Source organism: Coregonus clupeaformis, chromosome 16 (genome assembly GCF_020615455.1).
Source record: "Coregonus clupeaformis isolate EN_2021a chromosome 16, ASM2061545v1, whole genome shotgun sequence".
Classification (NCBI taxonomy): Eukaryota; Metazoa; Chordata; class Actinopteri; order Salmoniformes; family Salmonidae; genus Coregonus; species Coregonus clupeaformis.
Window position 1 is genome coordinate 27,579,066 of NC_059207.1, and position 9,288 is coordinate 27,588,353.

General features: G+C 44.3%; 1 pseudogene; it reads right to left on the reverse strand.

Annotated features, from left to right (window-relative positions):
* Positions 1-4,550: 4,550 nt before the first annotated feature.
* Positions 4,551-9,280, reverse strand: LOC121584307 (annotated as a pseudogene).
* Positions 9,281-9,288: the final 8 nt, after the last annotated feature.

The following is a 9,288-nucleotide window of genomic DNA, read 5'->3' on the forward strand; positions in this document are numbered from 1 at the left end:
TCTCCTCTGAAGAGTTGATGTGGAGATGTGTCTGTTAATTGTTGTACCTTCCCAAGTTCTCTCACGTCACCCCCCTCCTCCGCACACTCCACTGGCTTCCAGTTGAAGCTCGCATCCGTTACAAGACCATGGTGCTTGCCTTTGGAGCAGCGAGGGGAACGGCACCTCTGTACCTTCGGGCTCTGATCAGTCCCTACACCCAAACGAGGGCATTGCGTTCATCCACCTCTGGCCTGCTGGCTCCCCTTCCTCTGCAGAAGCATAGTTCCCGCTCAGCCCAGTCAAAACTGTTCGCTGCTCTGGCACCCCAATGGTGGAACAAGCTCCCTCACGACGCCAGGACAGCGGAGTCACTCACCACCTTCCGGAGACATTTGAAACCCCACCTCTTTAAGGAATACCTGGGATAGGATAAAGCAATCCTTCTACCCCCCACAGCGGAGTCACTCACCACCTTCCGGAGACATTTGAAACCCCACCTCTTTAAGGAATACCTGGGATAGGATAAAGTAATCCTTCTACCCCCCCCCCCCCACACACACAGCGGAGTCGCTCACCACCTTCCGGAGACATTTGAAACCCCACCTCTTTAAGGAATACCTGGGATAGGATAAAGTAATCCTTCTACCCCCCCACACACACAGCGGAGTCGCTCACCACCTTCCGGAGACATTTGAAACCCCACCTCTTTAAGGAATACCTGGGATAGGATAAAGCAATCCTTCTACCCCCCACACACACAGCGGAGTCGCTCACCACCTTCCGGAGACATTTGAAACCCCACCTCTTTAAGGAATACCTGTGATAGGATAAAGTAATCCTTCTACCCCCCCCACAGCGGAGTCACTCACCACCTTCCGGAGACATTTGAAACCCCACCTCTTTAAGGAATACCTGGGATAGGATAAAGTAATCCTTCTACCCCCCAAAAAAAATTGTAAAGTGGTTATCCCACTGGCTATAGGGTGAATGCATCAATTTGTGAGTCGCTCTGGACTAGAGCGTCTGCTAAATGACGTAAATGTGCCCTTGAGCAAGGCACTTAACCCTAATTGCTCCTGTAAGTCGCTCTGGATAAGAGCGTCTGCTAAATGACTAAAATGTAAAAATGTAAATGTAACTCTGTGAAGCATTTCTTTGGGCTTTTACCAAATAGTGCTATCTTTGTATACCCCCCTCAAACGCATTAAGAAGGAAATAAATGAAACAAATTAACTTTTAAGAAGGCACACCTGTTAATTGAAATGCATTCCAGGTGACTACCTCATGAAGCTGGTTGTCACGACTTCCGCCGAGGCTGCCTCCCCTCCTTGTTCGGGCAGGCTTCGGCGCTCGTCGTCACCGGCTTACTAACCACTGCCACTCCTATATTCATCATTCCATTTGTCTTGTCTTGTCATTACACACACCTGGTTCTTATCCCCTCGTTAGTCCATGTATAAGTATTCCTTCTGCCCCCTTGTCCTTGTGGGTGATTGTTTAATTGTGAGAGTAGTGTAGCTCGGTGGAGCTACTCGTACCATTTTGTTGCCAGGGTAGATATTTCCCCTGTGCCTATGTATTGTTGGATCTACCGTTACAGTGTATTGCCAGGGATGATATTTTCCCCTGTGCCTATTTTGTTTGTCGCTATTCCAGCGCATTTGTGTGTAAAGACGGAATAAACTCTGTATTCGGTGATTACCCTCCTGCGCCTGACTCCTTCCATCACACTCATTACACTGGTTGAGAGAATGCCAAGAGTTTGCAAAGATGTCATCAAGGCAAAGGGTGGCTATTTGAATAATTTTTTTAACACTTTTTTGGTTACTACATGATTCCATATGTGTTATTTCATAGTTTTGATGTCTTCACTATTACTCTACAATGTAAAAAATAGTCAAAATAAAGAGAAACCCTTGAATAAGTAGGTGTGTCCAAACCTTTGACTGGTAGTGTATGCAAATTGTAAAGTATTTTGTCTGTAATGTATTTTTCGTTATGTATCGGAACCCAGCAAGACTAGCTGTCACCATTGGCTTCGGCTAATAATAAAATCAAAATATCAATATAGGCCAATTCTCATGAGTGTAAAGGGTTAATGAGCCATAAACAACAATACCATGTACCCATTAGTGGTCAAAAGATTTTTGGCACTCTAAAGAAACGGTATGGTACTGTATTCTGTGGGGTGGAATTACAGCATCATTTGAAATACAGAAATTTCCTACAATGCACCATAATTGACAGTCTGCTGCAGTAAAACCTTTCAGAGTTTTTTTTACTGTTGATAATACCTAAAATCACTGTATAAATTACAGTTTTCCGTCACGGTGTGGGAAAACAGTTTTGTGCTACTGTTGTTCAACTTGTTATATTCTAATGATAGCTATCCTAGTCTTCATCAATAACTTAGACCAATAGGCACTTAAAAAATGCCCCCACAAACCGTCTCTCACTCACTCACTTGTATCCTCTTCATTCAGCAGATCGCACCCTCTGGAATCAACATTTGCACTGATCCTCTCCAAACATCTCCAGCGTTGACCAGACTCTGCAACGGATTCCGTTGCATTCTCAGGAATAAAGTTAAGGCACAAAAGTGCATTATTATTGTTTGACAAGGCAGTTGCCGCCAAGTGCCAGGCAAATTTTCCTGACAGTTTGGTAGTTTCCCCTGTGCCTGCACCAATTTGTAAGTCACTCTGGATAAGAGCGTCTGCTAAATTACTTAAATGTTAAATGTTAAATGTAGTGGTTCAATATCCACGGCGCACTGCTGGAATGAGAGAGACTGCGAAGTCCGACCCGTTAGTTGAGTAGTGACGTCACTGTCAATGTGGATCACTGTGATGTCGCACACTCCCTCTCTCCCTCCCCTCCCTCTCCCTGCTCAGGCACAGAGGAGCTTCAGCTATTTTAAGTAGCCTATTGGCTAACTCCAAGAACATCCCATCAACGGCTTTCTGTCTCACACGCTGTGCTGCCTTGATCACACTATAGGCTACTGTAAAATACACTATCCCGTTATATATAACGCCCTATAAAATCGTCATAGTGAACTTCCTAACTTTAAAATGCTGCCACTTGAAATTAAAACAGCCATGTCATTGCACGAATTGGTAAGCCGGGCTTTGCACATTTAGTATGCAAGGCGGCAAGCTGTCCCCCTGTGCTCCTTTCAGAGCGTGGGGGGACAAAAAACAAAGCTCTTTTCAGACCAGACAAAATCTGCCCGGGGAAAGAGGGATAGACCCTAGAGCAACAACAGATTCAATCAACTATTTTAAAGGTGTGATCTGGGGTCTGGGATCTGTCCAATGGTGCACACACTCACACACACACATCACATGCACGCACATGCACACACACACATACACACACTAACACAGTCAGTGTGACAGTGACCTGCTCTAATCGGACATGACATGTCTACTGTCTGCCTGTCAATGAGTCTACCCTCATACAAGAATTTCCCTGTCAAAACACAGCAAGTCTGTGTGTGTGTGTGTGTGTGTGTGTGTTTGGGTGTGTACATACGAGCAAGCGAGTGTGTATGTGAGTGAGAGATAGAAAGAGAGAGAGAGACTAAATTCAAATTTAAACTTAATTTTCCTTTGCCTTTGTTCTGTGGCTTTCTCATCCCCAGCCTGTCTGCCAAGTCTGTGTAGTGTAATCACATCAAAAGCTGACGATGAAAGAAGACTGTTGGGAGAGCAGAATACCTCAGCCTGGCTCACCTAGACGCATATTAGGGTTTTAATGAAACCCCTTTATTCCCAGAATATGCATGACAGAATAAAGTGTAGAACTAGATGTCTATCTTTCTGTAGTGGGGTGAACATCCAGGGCTCCATTTTACTGTTCTTAAAACAGGCCCAAATTGCGCGAGAATAATATAATCTTCACAAATCCTCCAGAGGAATGTTTCAAAACTCTACTATTAGCAAATATTAAGTAAACAGCATGAACAAAACAACTTATTTTTAATTGCCAAATTATTAAAGTTCCAACAAAGCCATTTTGATTTTGATATCAAATCATTTCTGGGTAACAATTAACTACCTTAGTGTGATTGTTTTCAATAATAATTGTTAAAAAAAAAAGAAGACAAAAAAATTGCTTCTTAGCAAAGAGCAATTTCTCAAGCAAGAATTGATTTGTCACATGGCAGGCCAAATCTCCATCCCCCCAAAACAGGCTGAGATTCCAGTTGCTCTTTTCAAACAGTTACACTAAAAGGGCATTATCATCATTTTCACAATTTCACAGTATTATTCCAACCTTATGGTGTAGAAATGTATTTAAAAAATCACATTTTTAACTGCACTGGGCCTTTAAGTGTGTATGAAGATAAATGTATAGGAATATCTCCCACAAAGCAAACATCTTATAGAAATCCTTTATTTTTATCATGAGTGACTGAGGACCACTTGTGGTGACTGTTAGAACGTTTTGTGAACTGGAGTAGATTAAATGATTCCTGAAATAACAGAGTAAACACAAAGACATCACAGAGCCATCTTGCTAAATCCTTTTTTATTGGAGTCAATTCACCATTCTGCTCCGCTTTAGTTGCTGATCATAGCCTGAAAAAAATAGACAGATAGAACAGGACAAGTACCATCCAGCAAAAACCTTGTATCTCACTTTTTTAATTTTTTTTATAATAATAACTTGAAAGTAGTCCTTCCCCTCCATGTTCTGTGAAAGTTTCATGACTATAGAATAACTAATAAAAGTCATTCAAAGCCTTCTGAACACATCCATCTGAAAATAAACATTTTATTTTCCAGGATGCCAGCGTCATGCTGATCAGTAAGGCCTGATTCTATCTTAAAACAATTCCTTATGTTAGGTTGGTAGATAACACCTCCTAGAGGCTTAGACTCTAGGCCTAGAGTCTAGGGGTTAATTAAGACTGCAATGACCTATGTGTGTGAACATGGTTTATCTCTCTTTTACCTGGTCGATCCAGTCATTGAAGTTGGAGATGCGGGTGAATACGGTAGGCTTATTCTCGTAGTTGCAGACCAGACACAAAGCTGGCAATACCGTGGACCTCCCATACTCCTTCTGGGTTCTTGCGGTTCAGAAGGCCATCAGAGTCACCCTATAGGATCAGAGGAGAGAAGGGCATTTAATACTTAACCAAAGACAATGTTCAAACACAAAATGTACTGTCTTATACACCACGATATTCTGTCAGATGCACACAACACAAACACACACACATAAACACTCACATGCATGCACACACAGACGCACAAGTGCACACACATTAACACACACACAAACACAAACAATAAACAACAACACGTATGCTTACACACAAACACATGGTTCACATACACACTACATTTTCTCTCTCTCCCTGTCTCTCTCTCCCTGTCTCTCTCTCCCTGTCTCTCTCTCCCTGTGTCTCTCTCCCTGTATCTCTCTCCCTGTCTCTCTCTCTCCCTGTCTCTCTCCCTGTCTCTCTCTCTCCCTGTCTCTCTCTCCCTGTCTCTCTCTCCCTGTCTCTCTCTCCATTTCTCTCTCTCCCTGTCGCTCTCTCCCTGTCTCTGTCATTGTCTCTCTCTCCCTGTCTCTCTCCCTTTCTCTCTCTCCCTGTCTCTCTCTCCCTGTCATTCTTTCCCTGTCTCTCTCCCTGTATCTCTCTCCCTGTCTCTCTCTCCCTGTCTCTCTCCCTGTCTCTCTCCCTGTCTCTCTCTCCCTGTCTCTCTCGCTGTCTCTCTCTCCCTGTCTCTCTCTCCCTGTCTCTCTCTCCATTTCTCTCTCTCCCTGTCTCTCTCTCCCTATCGCTCTCTCCCTGTCTCTCTCCCTGTCTCTCTCCATTTCTCTCCCTCCCTGTTTCTCTCTCCCTGTATCTCTCTCCCTGTCTCTCTCCATGTCTCTCTCTCCCTGTCTCTCTCTCTGTCTCTCTCCATGTATCTCTCTCCCTGTCTCTCTCTCCCTGTCTCTCTCCCTGTCTCTCTCTCCCTGTCTCTCTCTCTCTGTAGATCTCCCTGCCTCTCTCTCCCTGTCTCGCTCCCTGTCTCTCTCCCTGTCTCTCTCTCCCTGTCTCTCTCCCTGTCTCTCTCTCCCTGTCTCTCTCCCTGTCTCTCTCTCCCTGTCTCTCTCTCTGTAGCTCTCCCTGCCTCTCTCTCCCTGTCTCGCTCCCTGTCTCTCTCCATGTATCTCCCTCCCTGTCTCTCTCGCTGTCTCTCTCCCTGTCTCTCTCCCTGTCTCTCTCTCTCCCTGTCTCTCTCTCTCCCTGTCTCTCTACCTGTCTCTCTCTCCCTGTCTCTCTCTCCCTCTTCCATCCCCAATGGATACTCAAGTTGCAGCCAGCAACAATGCCATCTCCTCCTGCACACACTAATGGTGGCCCTGAGAGTGAGGCCCCACCAGTCGGGCTTGGAGCAGGTGGCGTGGTCCATCCCGGGCATCAGACCCTGATGTCACACTGTAGTTAATTACCCAACAGGCACACACATGAAAGTTATCATCACACACACACCTACGTACACACATAGTGGCTTACTGGAGAGCCTGCCCCAACCGGTGATGTAATAGAGGATGGACAGAGAGAGAGAGAGAGAGAGAGAGAGAGAGAGAGAGAGAGAGAGAGAGAGAGAGAGAGAGAGAGAGAGAGAGAGAGAGAGAGAGAGAGAGAGAGAGAGAGAGAGAGAGATACATGATACATGCATGCTCACAGCCATGCATGGGAGGGATGGAGAAGGTCAAATGGTCAGTGGTTATATATGAGCCGAAAGCTATGTTTGTGTCTGAGTGTGTGTGTGTCTGCCTGTGCGTGCGTGTGTGTGTTTGTGTGCAAAGGTGTTCTTTGGATGCACTGTGTGTATGTGTGAATGTGTATCCTCTCTTACTTGATACAGTGAGCAGTGGTCATGACCCAGTTGATGGCAATCAGAAGTCCTCTGCAGGTGTCTCCACTCACCGTCCCTCTCAAACTGCAGAGAGATCTGGAGAGAAAGAAAGAAAGAAAAATAAATTTGACAAAAGGAAAGTGAGTGTGTGAAAGACTGAGGGTGGATTGAGCGAGCTACTCCATACAAAAACATATGATGTGTGAAGTACGACCTATGGGGAAAAGTGCCCTATGTAAATGAAACCCAGTATTATAATCATTGTATTTAGAGAGAGGGAGATAGGGTTCTAAGAGTACCAGCCAGGGCCAGCTGTGGGGCTTGGCATCCACTCCGTTGACCACACGGGTGCTAGGGGGGTAGACAGAGAGACAGTTCAGGGTCAGGTCTTTCTCTCTAACACAGGTGTCTCCAACTCCGGTCCTAGAGGGCTACAGTGCAGGTTCTTGTTAAAGCCCAGCACAAACATACCTGATTCAACTGATTAACTAATCATAGTTGCCAGTCTGGACTAATAGTTGAATCAGGTTGAATTAGGCATATCAGTGTTGGGCTGGAGCAAAAACTTGCACACCCTTCAGCTCTCCAGGATTGCAGTTGGATTCTCTGTCTAACGTCCACACACATGCACATAGAGGCTGACCCTTAGCGCTAGCGATGATCACTGAGGCCAGAACAATGGGGATCATGTTGATTAATAGGTTGTCTACTGGGCAACAGTGTGACACATCCAACTTTAAACCCTAGTCTTCAGGGACGCCTCGCTGCTCTTGATGACACACTTTCTCATTGGTCCTTCTCCTTCATGACCGCTGTGGATGAAGGAGAATAAATTAAAAACTGCCAATCAATGGTAGGAGCCTAATTGCCGGCAGACCGCCGCGACAGGTGTGTTTCCTGGAACAATTCATATGGCCTTCACCTTACTTTCCACACACCTTTCACCAATCTATGTGTATTTCTGCATTTCTCAGATACACTGGATTCTGGATATAAACTGGAACAACCTCCCTATGCTCTGATAACACCCTGGCAGCATTTCACTTCAAGAGGATGTTGTATTCCCTCTGCCCTCGTTCACTCCCCTTCATTGATCTGAGGCAACTAGGTACAGCAGGTGTAAGCAATAAAACTCCACCTAGTTTCTAGCGTGTTGCTTTCACCTGAACAGTCCTATTCAGATCTGAGAAGGGGAGTGAACAAGGCCAGAGGGTAACGTCCTCTCAGTCAGTTATGTAGGATCCATTGGAATTCAGCACCTGTGCCAATGTTGGTGTGAGAAACTCAGAGTTCTGTGGTTTACAGAATAAACGGCAAGTATGCCCGTTAACAATACTATTGTAATTATCATGCTTATATTGCATGTCAGACATAAAAAGTCCCCTGGTGATTTCGAAGAGGTATGGAAAAGAACAGAGGGGGTGCAACATTAGAAAAATAAAGGTTCTTTAACTAACACATGAATGTATTCAGTCAGTGTTTTAATACGTTGGGGAAGAGGGATTTCTCTTCAAAGACTATTGTTGACACATCCATTTTATTAATTAGTCTTATTATCAGATATTCTGGTGGAGGCAGAGTAGGGGGCACATACATCTGATTCATGTTTTAGATGAATGGTAAAGGTTGTGTGTGCATGTAGACAGCCAGCGTGCTGTTTTGCATGCTGTTAGGAAGAATCACCACTAGGTGATGCTGTAGTCTCTGGTCAACACCTGTGGCAGTTGAACTTCTCTGATAGAAAAATAAATGCAATATCCTTGTCAACCACTAGATGACGCACTCTATCCATAGACACAGAAGTGATATACTGGCAAAGCATCTGATATCCACACCAAAAAATCTGTGATTGTTCATATACTTATAACACAATTGTCAAAATTGTCATGAAAAAGAGAATCCATAACCAACCTGGTGTTATTGAACCCAAGTCATATTTGCTTGTTAAGCTGAAGCTTTAGCATTATATCTGGGATAGGAGACAACATTTGTTCAGGTGTTCTAAGGACAATCGTTTCACAATCGTTTGCTCAGAATGTTTACGTAATATCACAATTTGCAGTTCTCTATGTCCTGTTGTTGCACAGTATATTGTACATGTTTTAAGAATCACGGTTTAAACTATCATGCATTGTTTGTAATGGAAATAGGTTTGTATTCGGTATAAAATGGACTATAACTGCAGTGTCATACACGTACATCCAGTGGCTGGTGTATGTGGTATAATTGTTTCACCGACATTATACTTTGTTACTATGACATAAACCTGCCATAAAAGTGGGTGAAAGGTTCAGTCACAGTTCACCAGCAGCTCTACTGGGGTGGTTCCAGTGTAAACTTGTGTGTGGTTGTTTATGGAGGCTAAACTTAAAGGGATTGTTTGAGAACTTTTCTACTTACCTGGAGTCCGATAAACTCATAGATACCATTTTTATGT